The 17308-nt window shown below is 39.4% G+C and overlaps 1 protein-coding gene across 4 annotated transcripts in view; it reads right to left on the reverse strand.

Moving 5' to 3' along the window:
* The window catches only part of STAMBPL1 (STAM binding protein like 1), a 41769-nt gene extending 30201 nt beyond the window's left edge, over window positions 1-11568 (reverse strand). Inside the window, exons 1-2 of one of the 4 annotated variants that reach the window (XM_004464535.5) lie at window positions 10917-11321; window positions 9047-9161 (exon numbers count right to left, since the gene is read on the reverse strand). The gene's annotated coding sequence lies outside the window, so the exon portion shown is untranslated. Of the gene's footprint in view, window positions 1-6043; window positions 6085-9046; window positions 9162-10916; window positions 11322-11509 lie in introns of those variants that run through there. The other 3 variants (XM_071215788.1, XM_004464538.5, XM_071215789.1) reach the window with 3 other exon arrangements.
* Window positions 11569-17308: the final 5740 nt, after the last annotated feature.

A 17308-nucleotide genomic window follows, 5' to 3' on the forward strand; every position in this document is an offset into this window, starting at 1 on the left:
AGACAAAAGCACGAAAGGCGGTACCCCTGTGTAACTTCCTGTGGCAGCCCTTCAGAAAGGCTCCAAGAGCTCCTTCTACTGCCGGAGATGTTAGCAAAGGGTCTATCTGCTGTCCCCATCTGCTCATCATTCATTCCCTTCCCACCTTCCTGCCTTTTAGTTAACATCTCCACATTTCTGAGGTATTATTTCCTCAGAGTGTGGTTTCTGTATCACCTGCACCATAATTACTTTGTGGGGAGTGGGGTACCGATTAAAAAAAAGAAAAACAAACAAACCAACCCAGATTTCTAGGCCCCCACTGAGGCAAAATTTCTGGGAAGGGTGCCCCAGTGTCTCTACTTCTATCAAGCAGCCCATGAAGTCTTTTATGCACATTAAAGCTTGACAATCATTGCTGTCAAGTAAAACTGCTGTAAGACAGCTCTAACCTCCTAAATGATGAGCAAAAATATTCCTTATTTTAGCACAAACTCCTGTCTTGGTCTCTGGACACTAGAAAGATTTTTTCTTTCAATCTCTTCCTTCTCTCTTCATCTCAATTATTAATTTTGTCTTTTCTCTTACCATACCTTTATGCCATAGGACACTTTTCTTTTCACGGTTTAAAGGAGCACTTCACCTGAACTTCAGCACTGAGCCTTCAAATATCCTCCCATCCATTTCTGCCAGGACATCCGAACATAATTTCTCACCCAATATTTTCCACAAATATTGCTAGCTAGAAACAAATTCACTCACTCATTTATTCAACACTATTTATTTAGCTCCTACTTTGTGCAAGAGCTGGTGATACAATGGTGAGCAATGGGACCAATATATGTGGTCTTTTGGAACTTACATTCTGCTAGTGGTGAGTGGCTGGAGTAGAGAGGTATAAGCAGACATTAAACACTAACCTACATAATTATACCATTAAAAGCATGGCAACTGCTACAAAGAAGTAATACAGGAAACAGTGAGAGTTAGGCATTTTTGGCAAAAGAATGATGGTGTGGAGCACATGTCTTCAATATGTCCCATTACTCATGATGTTAACTTTGCTCACTTGATTATAAGTTATGTCTACTAGGTTTCTCTACTGCAAAGATACTATTTGTCCCATCATAATTAAAAAGTATCTTGTAAGGAGTTACTTTGAGACTATGCAAATATTTTTGCCCAGTAATTTTAGCATCCAAAGATAATTCTTATCTGAAACAATTACTACTGTGCTGTTGAAAAATGGTGATTTTCAACTTCCATCATGCCTTCTACATTTATTAGGTTAGGTAGAACTCTTGGTTGAAGGTTTTCTGTTGTCATACAAAATTTTAAAACTTTAGGTTGACAATGGACCTATTTTTTACTTTATTGCATGTGGGTTTCCTATCATGGTTTATTTCAAAGGTCACCAAACTCACTGATTATAAAAAAGTTTTAATTCTATTTACCTATCTTCCCTTCGGGCAATTCTATGTTTACATATTTTTGTATAAATATCTTCAATCCATGTGGAACTTATTTTTATGGAAGGAGTGAGACAAGTATAATTTCTTTTACTATTAATCAAAATGGCCTTCTTTCATTCTGCCTGAAATTTTAATTGGGAAGTGATCCCTGAGTCTGCTTAAGCAAGTTTAGCTGCTTAAACATGACCTGCCCAGCGAGGCATTTAGGATGTGCTCATTAAATTGGAATAGGCTGACAGTGGTGTATAAAGTTATGAGTGGAAAGGAATCAGTAGCCTAGAGAAGCTCACAACTCTGGAATAAGGTACCCGGGTCTAGAATGAAGAGTGTTAAAAAGAATGCAGGGGCGGGGGGGAAACAGTTATTGAGGGAAGATTCTCAGGAAAATCCACAGAACTTGGAAGCTAAGTGAATATATTCAGATACAGGAGCATAAACAGGCAAAGACATTTTAAATGTTGGCACCTAAAGGAATTGGAAATGAAAATACTTCTAACTATGATGAATAAAACACTTCCACTATCTCAAAATGAATGGTACAAACATCCACCTGATTTCTAAAAACCCAACAAAACCTGGGGACACCTACCTTGCATTCTGCCCTCTCTCTCAACTCCATATCCATTCTACCACCTACATCTGCTGATTCTCCCTTCAAAATCTCTCTCAAATCATCTCACCAACTTTGCTCACAGCACCCTAATCTATGCCACCTTGCATTATCAGAATAGCTTTCTAACTGGCCTCTTTGCTTCCATCTCACTCCCCTTTAATTCTATATACCACAGATACCATGACCATTAAAACACCTGATCCATACCTTGTCACTCGTTTGCTTAAAACCCTTTTGTGGCTTCCCATCGCTCTCCATAATAGAGCCCACGAGCTCAGTCTGATCCGCTGCCTCCTCATCAGTCTCCTCATGCACACCTTCCTCCACACACTGGCACCTTTCTGAGCTGCACCAAGCAAGGTCTAGGCAAATGCGCTCCACCCTCATTTCACACTTCTACATCCTACTCATCTCTCCGGCATCAGCTGCAGCCTCTCTTCCTCAGGGAAGACATTTTTGACCATCTCCAGCCTAGGTCACACCCTGGATTATATACTCATGAAGAAACATCAGACAACCCAAACAGGAAGGGATTTTCTACAAAATATCTGTGCAGTGCCCTTTAATGTGTCAAAATCATGAAAGACTGAGGAACTGTGCCAGATTAAGAGACTAAGGAGACCTGACAACTAAATGCAATGTGTGATCCTGGATGGGTTCTATAGCAGAAAAAAGAATGTGAATAAGATCTGTAGATTAGATAACAGTATTATATCAGTGTTAATTTCCTGATTTTGATAAATACTGTGGGTATGTAAGATGTTAACATTAAGGGATTCTGGGCAAAGGATGCATAGATATTATTTGAACCATTTTTGTAATTTGGGGGATGGATGTCTGAAGTTATTTTAAAATGAAACAATAAAAGATTTTAAATCATACCTTAATATCCCATCAACAAGGGTCATCAAAGAAAACATTATAGAGTCTATTATCTCAAATATACAAAGCATTCACAAAACAGTACGAAAAAGATAAAGATTTCAATGAAAATGAGTGAATGACATGAATGAGTCATAAGAGAAATATAAATGGCTAAGTAACATGTGAAAAAAGTTCTCAAGTAATCAAGAAACAGCAACTTTAAACAAGGTATTTCCCTTTTATCTGATTAATAAAATTTACATGCCTAATCAAAATCAAACTCATTGTTAATGAGGACTGGAAGAAAAATTGCCAAATTTTAAAAAATAATAATGCATTTTTGTTAAGCAAGCAAGTCCAATTCTAGGAATTTCCCTACACACTGTCCTACCCACATAGTATATACATATATAGAAATATGCATATGTGTATACATATGACTGCAACATGTTTTTAAAATATTAATATTTTGGAAATAAAATAGCCATCAAATGGGAATTATTGAAAATAAAGAATGGATCATCTCCATAGCAATGAAGCCATTAGAAAGAATCTACATATGCACTGACCTAGGAAGTTGTCCAAGTCACACCACTAAGTGAAAAAACAAACAAACTGTAGAATAACAAAAAAAGTATGACCCCATCCTTGTAATATGAATGTATATGTATTTAATGTTTATTGTCATTTGCACAAAAAAGGCTGAACAACATACACTGAATGTTTCCTTGGCTGATCTCTCCTGGTTTGGGATAATGAGGGGCTTTCACTATCTAACTCATTCATTTCTCTACATTTATTATAAATCTGTATCACTTTATAATTGGACAACTTATGCTTTTTTTAAGGCCTAGAACTTTACAGTAGGTAGGCCTAGATTTGAATCCCAGCCCTGCCAGTTTCTAAATGTGTGAATTTTGATAAATGACTTAACTTTTTGTTTCTCCTCTGTAAAGTGAAATTAATACTTAGTAACAGTGCCCACTTTGCCTCATAATCATATTAAAGTAGTGAAAGTGTACTAAGATCGAAGGGCTTCTAAGTCCACAGGGGCTGGTCGGGCTTGATGGTTTAGCTGGGAGGCTTAGTGTTTCATACCTTAAAATGCAGTTCCTGGAAAGAGTTCTTTATAGATTACAGACCTTCCAGAACATAAGGTTGGTGAACTCTGCTGCATAAACCCTTCAAAGTGTGTCCTACCAGATTCTGATAGGCCCAGCCCAGACTGCTTTGCTCAGCCTCTCCCTGAGTCTTTGTTTCTGGATCAGGTATGGTGTGTCCAAATTCAGATGGCTGGTAACTAACTCCTGTTTTCATCAGGTTAGTTCCCTGCTCAAAAACGTACAGTGGTAACCTAGCACATACCAGATGAGGTTTAAACACCTTGCCGGATCCTGCAGGGCCCTTGTGAGCTGACCTCTTTCCCTTCTTTTGCATTATTAGACTTTGTTTCACGACTCCCCAACACAAGCCTCCCCTAACATCTCTTTGCCCAAGGCCTTCACAGCCCTGTCCAAATACCTGCCACTAGGAAGGATCTATGGCATTATCTCTAAATAATTCTACTAACCCGTGTGGCTTTCTGATTCCATCCATCACAAAAGCAGAAAACGAAACACAGTATACAATGCCATTATAACCCCAAGGGAGCACTGATGGATATGTTCATACATGAAAACGTTTATCAAAATCAGGAGGAAAAGATGCCCAAAAGATAGAAATAAAAGCAAGAATCCAAATATAAAATTAGACTTAGCTCTTAAACAGGTTTTATTCTCAAAGTGTTGATCCCCTGCATCAGAATCTTCTAAGAAGGTTGTTAAAATGAAGACCCCCAGGCTCCACCCAAACCTACTGAAAAACAATCTCTGGGGGTGGGTAGAGACATTTTTTTTTAACCACTAGTTTGAAAAGTACTGTCTTAGTCACTTTCCTAAGTGTTTGAATATTATACCATGACAAAAGAAAAATAACTATCTATGCCCTAAGATTATGAGGGTCACTTGAATTTTGTTCAGGATACAAGTTTTAATTTCTTGAATTTTTCATTAATTGGAAAAGCAAAGTTCCACACCCACCAACGATTCCAAGTGATTTTATTCTTTTTTGCTTAATGTGCGATAGCCTTTCAATAAGCAGTTTCTCTGCCCCTTTGAACAGACACATTAACATATGATGGTCCTATTCCACATCTCTCCAAATCCTACTCTACCAGTTTGTTCCTACTGTTGAAGAAAATATATCTTGTGGACCAACTAATAAACCAACCTTTCAAAAACAAAATAAGTTGGGGCAGGGGGAGGGGGCAACAACCTAGAGTCAATCCAGCAGAAGACTGAAGGATGAACCTATAGGCACAAAGCATCTCTATATTTTCAGCTGTAGAAATGAACATTTCCAGTGTTTAAAAAAAAAAAAAGCTCCAGTGATAAAGGAAATTTAAAAAATAGGGTCCTTAGATGACCCAAATATACCCTTAAGCACCACTCCTGATTGCAGTTTTCCTTCTGCCTTTGATTATTAAATGGTGCACATTAGATTTATTACCCAAGCCATTCAATTTTAAATGGAGCATTTTCAAAAGAGGCTATAAGGCAACTTCATTTCTGAGGACAAGCAAATGCAAAACAGGCAGGCCAAGTTCACATGGAGCCAAGCAGGTTAAAAATGAGACCTCATCACTGGCTTTGTGTTCTCCCAACCCCCAACCCCACAAAAAGAAACACAAAAAACAAAACTCAAGAGAGTCATCAAGTCAGATGATCAAGGTAGATAATTCCAGGTGGGTCTCTTAACAGTTATCTCTTGTATAAGCCTCTGCTGAATCTTTAGTTCAGTTACTGTAATGCCCTTGAAATATAAGCACAGCAAAACTTTAAAATAAAAAAAACATCAAATTAACTAAACCTCAAATTCTGTCATACTTAATCAAGTTTAAACCACTGAAATTAAGAAATTCTTTCTATAAAAATAAATTTAACTTGAGTTAAATAATTAAATGTGTAATTTACATAAAAAGGTAAACCAGAGGATTCAGAATATATATATTTCTAATTAAACTTTTTTAACATTTTGCCACATTTACTTTATCATTCTATCTATCTGATCTATTCACCTGTTTTCTAAACATTTGAGAGTAGACTGCATAAATCTTCCTCCTTGAGTACCTAGTACTTCCACTTCCATCTGTTTCCTAAAATCAAAGATTAGAATATATATTTAAAGATGAGAGTTCAATTTTTTTACTCAAATATGCATGTTTTACTTATGAACCTTATTCGAGATGAAGAAAAAACTTTGCTTCCTTAAAAAAAACAAAACAATTGTAGTTATTGGTTTCTGAAAGTTATTTATGAGAACAAAGAATTATAAGGATTAATGTAATAATGTTACAATATGAAATCAGTTATGGTATTTTCCCCCCTAAAGAAGCTCTGGAAGAATTACGAATTTTTTATTCTTTGCTGCTACAGTAGTCTTCCCACATATGATTAAAATCCATCCTCTTATAATTAAACTTAATTACTTCAACAAGTCAAAGAACAGCTAAATTTATCCTGCTGTTACTCTATAAAACACTGTGAATAAGCTGAATAAAAAAGTTTAGAAATGTCATCACTCACAGCTCATGGATCTAGTAGCATGGAGAGAGGTGGATGACATAGTTTTTTCAGACTACTCATACCTTCCCCAGAGTCTGATACATTATATTAGGGAAATATAGCTTCCCTGTCTCCAATATAAAGTAAAGATATAAAGGATATAAGGAAAGATATCAAATTAGAACTACAAAGGAACATCATTTACAAACTACTAAAACATCAAGGAATAGTAGCAAAAATTTTATAATTCTTTTATTAGAGGCAGCAAATTCTATATTGGAGATGATGGGAGTCCTGAAGCTACATAAGAAAGAGCCCCCTAATTTTTGCTTCCCTTAGTGTCCTCAGCACCTCGTAGGTAGTAGATACTTAGGAGGCTAGGACATGCGCAAGTCAGGACAGCAAGTGTTGGAGTTGGATTATCTGGGTTTGGCTCCCAGCTCTATCATTTACCAGTCTAAGACCCTGAGCAATTTACCTAGCTACTTTATACATCATTTTTTTAAGCTGCAAATGGTACCTATTACATAAGGTCATTTTATTAATAACAATAATAGTAAACACATATATAACACTTACTTTGCAATAATATAGAAACCAATATCCCAGTTGAAAGATGAGGAAACTGACACTCAGAGGAGTTAGGAATTGCTTCAAAACACACAATTATTACAAGGCAAAAACCAACTGGTCATCCTTGAGATAATGGGCTAAGGCTTAGCCCAGTTCCTGCCAGCTAGCATATGTTCAAATATGTTCAAATAATTTTGCTAATAAGTATTTCTCAAACCATTCCAAGATTCTGAGTTTGTACCAGGGCTCAGCAGGAAAGAAGGCTCTGATCCACTGGTGATGTCTGCCGTGGATGTGGAACACAGCAGTGACCACTCTTGTGTTGCAGGTTTGCAATCCCTTTTCCACATAAAACAAAGAATCCTGACGTCTGACTGCCTGAAGTTTTCCCTTCTTCACCTCAGGGTCCCTAGAGTCTTATATATGAGGTCATCGCCACTTCACACCAGATGACTGCTTTCCACTCCCTCCTTCTGTCAATCCACTCTCCACTCAGTTGCCAAAGGAGTCTTCCCCCCAAAATGCTTTCATCACGTACTCCCTTTCAATCCCATCTCCTGGCTTCAAGGGCCTTAAAAAGACACTTTAACTTTCATTCAAGGGCCCAAGTGCCTACTTATCAAATACCATACCTGATAAGAATGGCCATGATTCATTATGCAGAGAATAGCAGTGTTTGCTTTTTTTTTTTTTTTTTGGACATAGTTTAATAGAGAAAATGTTTACAAATATCATTGTACTTTCATTCAGAATGAAACAAGCTTTATGGACCCCAGTGAAGAATTACAAAAAGAAAATGTGCACTAATAATGCAAAACAATGTTAAGATCCAGGCATATTTCAGACAGCTTTCTAATCTTTCCTCCTGGATTTAGATCATGGATCACTGGGAGAGACTCTAGTGCCTGGGATGGAAAGTCAGAACTAAAATGATAAAGAAGGCATAAACACCCTTAAGATTCAAAACCATACAATGCACCATTTCCAAAAGATTACCCTAAATGGCTTAACTAGAACAAATCAAAGCATAGGAAATGCTGATGCCTATATAAATGGTCTGCTTTTAATAAACATAACTTACTAAGTAACTGTCAGTCTGAATTAACGTCTCTAGGTCAACTACATCAATGGACAAAAATAGCATAGATATATTTTAATATTTAGAAAGAAAACCAAACATCCATTCTTTGAAGACTAAGCAAGTGCTGAATGTTTAATTAGCCTCTCCACTTGGCATGAAGAGATACAGGATTGTACTAGAAGTTCATTTGACTTGCTTAACAGTGCAAATAATTTCTGACAATAGCCACAACTAGATGTAGCTACATCCAGATTATTCCTGAGTTGAACCTTCTGATGTCAACTCAGGTTTTCTAAATGTACACTCAAACATCCAATTGGACAGTTCACATATTCAGATGGTTGAATTAAGCAAATCAACAGGTGCAAGTACTATCTTTTTTATTTTTATTTTTTTTCCTTTCATTTGAGGAAGTTGGTGTTCTTAGTTGACTATATCTACTAGGTTTCAATTTGATGAACTGTTTGATGATTCATATAAAGTTACAGTTAAAAAATCAATATTAGAAGAAATGACATAGGTTGGGAAGGTGGAAACAGGCATTCTCAAATTGTTAGCCATTAAACAAATATTTATTGAGCATCTGCTATCTATCAACCTCAGGAGATGATAAGCTGACTGTAATGTTTTCAGGGATTAATATGAGTAATTTTTCATAATTTCAACTGAAGTCACCTATAAATCTTTTTCAGGGTCAAGAAAAAATGCTATTATAGTTTTAGAGGGGATTACAAAATCCAGTTGATTCATTAAAATGTTTCTAATCGGTAAATGTATCTGTCAAGGCAGGCAGGTGGCATTTCCTGAGCAACAGCTATATATTTCCTCTCACATTTCTTTAATATTTTTGAGCAAGAATTACCAGGCTTTTCTTCTCTGTAAAATCCAACCCCACTCTCTGGATTGGATCTGTAAGTAGGTCTGGGAAAGCGTCCTTGAAGGAGGAGGATGATCAAACTGAGTTTAAGTCCTATGTGCTGAAAGCAAGAAAAGGTTGGTAACTGTTATTAATAATTCATCAACTGTTCTTACCAGTTCTTCTCAGGAGCCAACCACAAGAGACAGCTATGATCACTCCTCCCATCTAAGAGGATGAGGACAGCACTGACCATGCATATCATTCCTGAGGGCCCCTTACCACACTGTCTCTCTCACGTCTCCCTCTGGCCTCCAATGGGCAATGACAGTCCTATGAAACAGGACTAGCTACGCAAGAAAGAGGCCCAGATAGGGCATGAGGATTTGATTTTCTGTCTAATGATTTAAATGATTCTAGTTCTAAAAATGTTTTTAAGAAAACCAGTTTCTTCTCAAAACCTCCAAGAACCAGCTGTTACGTAAATTACAGCTGAAGTGTATTCAAGAGGAGATTCCCAAGTGGCAAATAATTTACTACCTATATGCTTGAACAGAAAACAAGTGGCCAGTTCATTTTCCAGACAGATCCCAATAACATGTTATGCCTTTGAAAGAAAGAAGCTGGAATGGAGCAAATGGTAAACAAGAACAGCCTTCTGCCCAAAGATATTAACTTGTATTAAAAAGTAAACAGATATTAATACTGTAGCTACAAAACGCCCACCACAATCTAGCTGCTGAGTATATTTTTCAAGGGCAATTTAGCATCTATTCTGCCAGCATAAAATTGATGATTGAAACAAGGTCTGGAAAAAAACAGAAGACAGGGTCTTTAAATTGGTAAAACAGCCACAAAAAAAAAACACTCAAAGACTTTGAACAGGAAATCAAACATTCAGGTGCAATTTACCTGCTGGAAGAGATCTGCCATGTTGACTTTGACAGGGCCTTGTATCATGAGACCATAAACTAATATCCCAGTGATAGCTATTATATTTTTGGAAACATCTTAAAACCTAGGACTTCACTTTCTTCTCAGTGACAGCAGGATGTTTGGAAAGTAGAGTGTTCACTGGGGCTTGTTTTGAAAAATGTCAGTTTCACTTACTACTAAATATTGCTTCCCAGAAACCCCCTCCTTTCTTTCCTCCAAAATCCAACAAACACAAGAATTTTTTTTTATTCTGTAGGTCAGGTTCTCTCTCGAATTATTTATTCCTTGTGTAATTTTTTTTTTTAAATTTCAGTAACTATAGCACCTTAGGTTCTTGGCTATTGGCAGTATGGGTTGTTTTAGAGAAAGTTCTGGTAAATCACATATTTTGGGGACCTTTCACTTCTCTGTGCATTTCACTGGAAGCCTTCAGTGTAGGGCACAGATCTCAGAGTCGCTCATAAACGACATAAAAGTAAAGGTCATAAAAAGCCATGCCACACATCCTCCTGGGTTAAAAGGTCTGTTTTTCAAAACACTCCTGCCCCTATATCACGCACCGCCGAAGAACGTGCAGTGGCCCCGCTGACTGCCGACCTTATCTCCAAGGCTGTATCTCAAATCTGAACCGTAAATGCACGTCTGGGTCACCTCCAGAGTCCCGCCCGGCCACCAGAAGCCACAGCTTCCTTCCTTCCTTCCCCACCAAGGTGAAACTATCCCCCCAAGGCCGGCTGGGGGGCGCGTGGAACAAGAGCTGGAAGAAAGCCACGGAAGCGCCTTTTCTTCCGACTCAGCCAGCGCGCGAGCGGACGCCGTCCGCGGAAGAGGGGCCGCCGTGCACAGGGCCACCCGCCTCGCGCGCCGGGCACACGCACCGGGGGACACACTCGCCCGCGCCGCGGCACGCTCACACACGCGCGCGCGCGCACCCGCTCACCAGCAACCCCTGACATCCGGAGCCCTCGCGGGACGGCGACTGCGGCGGCTGCCCCTGCGCCTGCCGGGCGGCCTTTGCATCCGTCTGGCCGCTGCAGCCCCGGCCGCGGGCGGCTTTGGCTAGAAGGCACTGCAGCCAGGGGATGCCGGCACCCGGCGCGGACGCGTCCGCTCGCTAGCGCGGCCGAGCCTCCTCCCCCTTCTCCTCTGCGGACCGAAGGAGCGTGGCTGGTTCCACTCGCTCGAGCCACGCGCGTTGCTCTGCTCTTTCTCTTCCTTTCTGCGGTGGCTTCCCAGGGCCTGGGACAAACAGCGCCCTCCGCAAACCCACGCGCAGGCTGCCGGACCCGGGGACTGCAGCAGCCGTCTCTGCTGCCGCTGCCGCCGGAAAATAATTTGTCACTGCGAAGGTCCGGGCCTCGCCTGCCTCGGCCTCTAGGTGCCGCCTCCGCCTCTCCTCCGCCCTCTCTTCCCTCGCGGCGCTGGCCTCCCGCATTCTGCGGAAACGGCGCGCGGTGGGAAGCAGGTTCCTGGGCATGGCCTAGCGCTAGAGTAAATGGGTTGGGTGCGACTTTCCTCTTTGAAACGGCATACCTCACGCGTAGCCCACGGAACCACGTGGGTTCTCTCTTTTCTCTACCATCACGTTCACCGATATGGACTGGACAGGGTGCCTTTAAGACTGCAGAGTACACATGCAGTGATGCAACTGGATTTGACCGTGAACTTGGCATTGGAGTGGGGGGAGGGCGGGGGACAGTAGAGTTTTGGTGAAAATCGCACTTACACCTAACAATAAAAATTATATTTTGAGATTTATCCACAACCTACCCCCACCATTAAACGCCCCCAACCTTCGTGAACTTAAGAAATCCAAATAATTATATCTTCATAATACTATGATATTACTATCATATGCATTATGATGTGCCTACACTGGGCAGACACCCCATACACGTAATCCCATATCATCCCCTCTGAAACCTATAAAAGTTACTCTTATTAATAAGTCCCATGACAGAAAAAAGAAGAAATTTGCCCCGGAATACCAATCTAGAAGATAGAGGAAGTTGGATTTGAACCCAGAATCTAGTACCTAAAACTGTTTCTATTGGCTGGATAAATTATATTAATTTATAACTATTTTTGCATACCGTGTTGCTGCTGAATGAATCACAGGCACTTTTCCTGAGTTTATTTGGGTGATTACCTCCAAGTGAGAAGTAACTGCAGAGTGGAGTGGTGAAAGTGAGCTTTTGCTGGTTGAATTTCCCACCAGACATTTAGCCTTGGCTCTGCCACTAACTGAGCTGTTTGACTGAGGCATTTCACCTTCCTAGAACTCATCCATCATGAGTTTTTAAAATGCGGGGGTTTGACTTGTGGAGGTCACAATCTGGCAGGCTACAATCTTGATTTTTAAGAAGCAAAAGCTTTATTGTTTTTCTAATTTTAAGTATGATTCCAAATTTTTAAATCAGGAAATTGAAATTCAGACTTTTGGCATCATCCGAAAAATGGGAAGATTTGGCAACATTTGGTCCATGGTAGATTCTAGGAGCCCTCAGCTGGAGCCAATTAATAGGTGCCACTTTTGACTGGAAAGATGTTCTTTGGTTTTCCATAGTCCCCACCACTCCTATATACCCCACCACACTGACACTTGAGGCTACTGTTGACATTTGAGTCTGCAATTATGAACTAGTTACTCTTATTTCCTACTGGACAATCTAACATTCAGTGACAATAAGGTTAACCAGGTTTTTAAAAAGTATTATGAAACAAAATTTTCTGTATAAATATTTATAGTGGTCATTAATCAGTGCCTGACTAGGTAGCATCCAAAACCTCATAAAAGCCAAAATGGCTCAAAACTCACTATCCTGCCCCCTAGCAACTAGGGCACAGTCATGGGACCAAAGTTCAGCCAATCAAAGGCTTCTTTCCAGGTTTTTAAATCTGGAGTATTTGATGCAAAGGGTCATTTTAAGGCTAATTCCATTACCTCTGAAGTACCTTCTCTGTCCAAGGACAGCAGTGCCTGGGTTGATAGGTGGATGTGTCCTGTGGCAATGCCGGTGTGTCCTAAGTGGGCAGTTTGGGTGGTGCAAGTGTTGTTCAGATTCAAACCTCCTTGCCTCTTTGATAAGCCTGGTTCCCCAGCCTTCCTATTTCTTCGGTATTTACTATCTCATGGCCTTCCAATAAGTTCCTCCTCTGATTAGGTTAGTCAGAACTGGTTTTAGTGTTTGCCTCCAAGAACTCTCATAGTGACTTCTGGGGTGCCTCTCTTTCAGTAACTGAGTTAATAAAGAGCTCGCGCAAATGTATTTATATAACTTTTATTGTAGAGAATTTCAAAGTGGTCTATAATTTTACTTGCACTTTTAAAGACTCAATCTCAATATTGATAAAAAATGAAAAGCTTGAGAGAAAGATAGGAGTTGTTCCCCTTACCAATCATATTAGGAAAGATTGCTTATAAATAAGCAATGAGGGTACTGATGAGAGTACAAGCAAATGGGCCCTCTGATCTAGAGGTATAATCTGGATACACTATTGGGAAAGTAATGGAAAGTAATTTGCAATTATGTTAACAAAAGCTATACAATGTACAACACCCCCTTTTTTTCAAATAGCAATTCTACTTCTAGGAAGGAATTTATCCTAAGAAAATCTGAAATGAAGAAAAAAATTTCTCTATTGAGATAGGTATCACACTGTTATTTATAATAACTAAAATACCAGCTTTGACCACTAAAATGATGCTTAGGATGATTTTTAATGGCATTAAAATTACTTACATTACAATGTTAAGCCAAAAAGGATACAAAATGCATATACATAAAACCTCAAGTAGTAAAACTATAGGAAAAAAAATCGAGAAGAATTTATTTATTTATTTTTAAATTTCTCTCCCCTTCTCTCCCCCCCCACCCCCCGTTGTCTGTTCTCTGTGTCTATTTGCTGTATGTTATTCTTTGTCCACTTCTGTTGTTGTCAGTGGCATGGGAATCTGTGTATCTTTTTGTCGCGTCATCTTGTGTCAGCTCTCTGTGTGTGCAGTGCCATTCCTGGGCAGGCTGCACTTCCTTTCACACTGGGCGGCTCTTCTTTACAGGGCACACTCCTTGAGCGTGAGACTCCCCTATGCAAGGCCCCCTGTGTGGCAGGACACTCCTTGCACGCATCAGCACTGCACGTGGGCCAACTCCACACGGGTCAAGGAAGCCCGGGGTTTGAACCGTGGACCTCCCAAGTGGTAGACGGATGCCCTAACCACTGGGCCAAGTTCGCTTCCTAGAAGAACTTATTAACATTATCTCCTGATGGTTGTTTATAGACACTAATACAGTTCTCCGTTCCACATTGTAGGGGTTAGGGGTGCAGTGCCACCATGATCTGGAAAATCTGAGTAAAATTTTTTGGCCCTCCCTTCAAACCAGAGAAGTCTGAATTTTTTCTTTTTCTTTTACAGACTATTTACAGTACTATTGTAAAAATTGGGTTAAGTATTATACAGTACTGTGGCAGTTTGAGATTATTTTATAAATCCCCAAAAGAGAAAGATTAGGTTTGTAAACTAATCTATTCCTCTGGTGTGAAACCCTTTGATTGCATTAAATTCAGGTAAGGGGCCTTTGGTTAGATAACCTGTTAAGATTGTAGTAGAGTTTCTGATTGAACTAGGTCAGGAGGGCATGACTGATGTTGAGTCCCCACCCTTTCCCTGGGTCTGATATAAAAGAACTCACAGGGACCGGCAGACATTTTTGATCCTGCCATGTGACAGAAAGGAGAAGGCTCAAACAGCTGAGGTCCCGGGGGGAGATGAGCCATTTGCCTGATTGCTTATGACTGAAATCAGGAAGGGAGCAGAACAGCCAAGACTGCTACAGGAGGACCCGGAAGAAAAAAGCCCTGTGCCAGGAGAGAGAGGACTACAAAGACTCAAGAACTGGGCCCACAGAGCTCAAGAGGAAAGGTTGAGCCCAGAGGAGAAGGCTGAAACCTGGGCAGACTTCAGTGGCCATCTTGCTTCAACACGTGGCAGCAGAGTCTGCTTAAGCACCTGTTATGGTACCTTGAGCTGGATTTTTCTCAGCCTTGGAACTGTAAGCTTTTACCCCAAATAACCTCCTGATAAAAGCCAGCACATCTCTGGTACTTTGCATCAGCAGCCCTTTGGTAAACTAATACAAATACAATCCATATGTTTTATGCATTCCTGAATTTCTAAACTTTTTCTGTGTCATCTGTGGCTTCCGCAAAACTCCCTCAAAATTCCCATTTAAGTTCTTATGCCGACCAGCAATGTATCGAAACCATGGTGGAGAAAGTCCTGACGTGGAAGGGATAGCTGTAGTTGCCATCCTTATACTTCACTCTATTGTTCTAATTTTCTAGAATGGATATGCTTTGCTTTTAGTTAGGAAAAATGTTTAATAATTAAATGTTTAATAATTAAAATTGATAGCCAGATAAAAATGAAGTTGTAGCTATCACAGGGCCTCATCAATACTAGGTACATTATAAATGTTGTGGAAGATGTGAAGGTAGATCACACTATTTCATAAGACAGACTGATGAATTAAGGGATTGTCGCTCCCGTCATTTGTTTAGTTGACGACATACGTAGAAACAGGGCATTATATTCTCAATTGCTCTCATTAGGTAATGCTGCATTCCAGTGTTTCCCAGTCGATGACAAGTGACAAAACATGAATACCTTTCCCACTGGATGACATGGGTGACATGGAGCCAGCCCTCAGGTGTTTTCCAGTCCCACAATATCAGAGATGAATCTGTTCTGGGAAGCTAAAATATCCCAGGCAGTTGGTATCCAAGACAAAGAGGCCCTTTTTGTTTCTGGCCATAATATGGAGATTTGTCACCCTCTTAGGGTCACCCAAGAGCCCTAAACCCAGAGCAATCTCTAATCTCCCCATATGTCAACATTCTGTTCAGATCTTATTTTTTGGAACTAACCATACAGAGAGAAAATATTCAGCATTGAATTTACATTAACCAGGAAATCAAAATTTCATTCATGTACTCCTCTAATTTTTTGGTGTAAGCATGTAAGGTAGTGGTCCCTGGGGGTAAATAACCACTCTCATTGGGGTTTTATGCTGTGGCCAGGTGGGCAGGAGTCATCGTTATTAGTTTCACAGATTTAAGTTTTTCTGCCTCTGGATTATCTCTAGAGTTAATGTCTCCAGGGAAAGACAAGAACTGAAGTATACAATTGATTCTGTTGGAAAAAATATCCATTTCAGATATTATTATGTACTTAAAAGCATGTATCTGTTGGGGGTGATGACCAAACCTTAGGAGTGGATGGTGGTCATAGTAGCACAACATTGTGAATGTATTTAACAGTACAGAATTGTATGCTTGACAGTGGTTAAATATTAATTCTAGATTGTATGTATGTTACCAGAACAATTTTAAAAACCCAGAGACTTGTACAATACAAAGAGTGAACCCTAATGCGAACTATGGACTGTAATTAATAATTGAATTATAGTAATATTGGTACATCATTTGTAATCAAGTTACCACACTAATGCAAAATGTTCATAAACAGGGACAACTGTATGTGGGAGGGTGGGTATATAGGAACTGTACGTTCTGCACGATTGTTCTGTAATCCAACAACTGCTCTAATAAAAAAAAATGTATAAGCAGGTAACTCAGAAATTATTATATCCTTATCGAGATGTATTCTTAAATTCTAGGTTCTGTTGTAATTTCTAGCTGTTTTCCAGGTGTGGTCTCGGGACCCCTGAACCCTTGCAGAGAGACTGCAAGGTCAGCTATTTACATAACAATGAGAAGACACTATCTGCCTTTTTCATGTTCATTCTCCCATGGGTTTACAGCACAGTTTTCCCGAGCTACATGATATGTGATATTGCAGCAGCAGATATGAGAATACAGTTTTCTTCTATTAAGTCAAACATTAAAATGATTTGTAAAAATTTAAATAATACAAATCTTCCTGCCAATTTTATTTTTGTTTTGGTAAATATAGTTGTATTGTAATAAAAATTTGATACTTAAGTGAATGTGTGGTTGTTTTATTACTACTTATTTTGTTGTTGTTTGGTGCTAAAACTGGGATATTATTGCTTTTAATAAATTAGTAAAATATTTCTTAAGGTCCTGTTTATTTTCTAATATTGTAAAAATCGATCTAACCCACATTAACAAAAGCTCTCTGGAGTTCTTGATAGTTTTTAAAAGCATAAAGTCATCCTAAGACTAAAAAGTCTGAGAACCACTGACAAATGCTATTAAGGAGAGAGCAAAATCGAGATAATCTGTTTTTCACTTGAGGAATTATACAACAGTGGTAAATTAGCCTGTGTCATAAATCCAGGAAGTAAC

Source organism: Dasypus novemcinctus, chromosome 6, assembly GCF_030445035.2.
Source record: "Dasypus novemcinctus isolate mDasNov1 chromosome 6, mDasNov1.1.hap2, whole genome shotgun sequence".
In the NCBI taxonomy this organism is placed as follows: domain Eukaryota; kingdom Metazoa; phylum Chordata; class Mammalia; order Cingulata; family Dasypodidae; genus Dasypus; species Dasypus novemcinctus.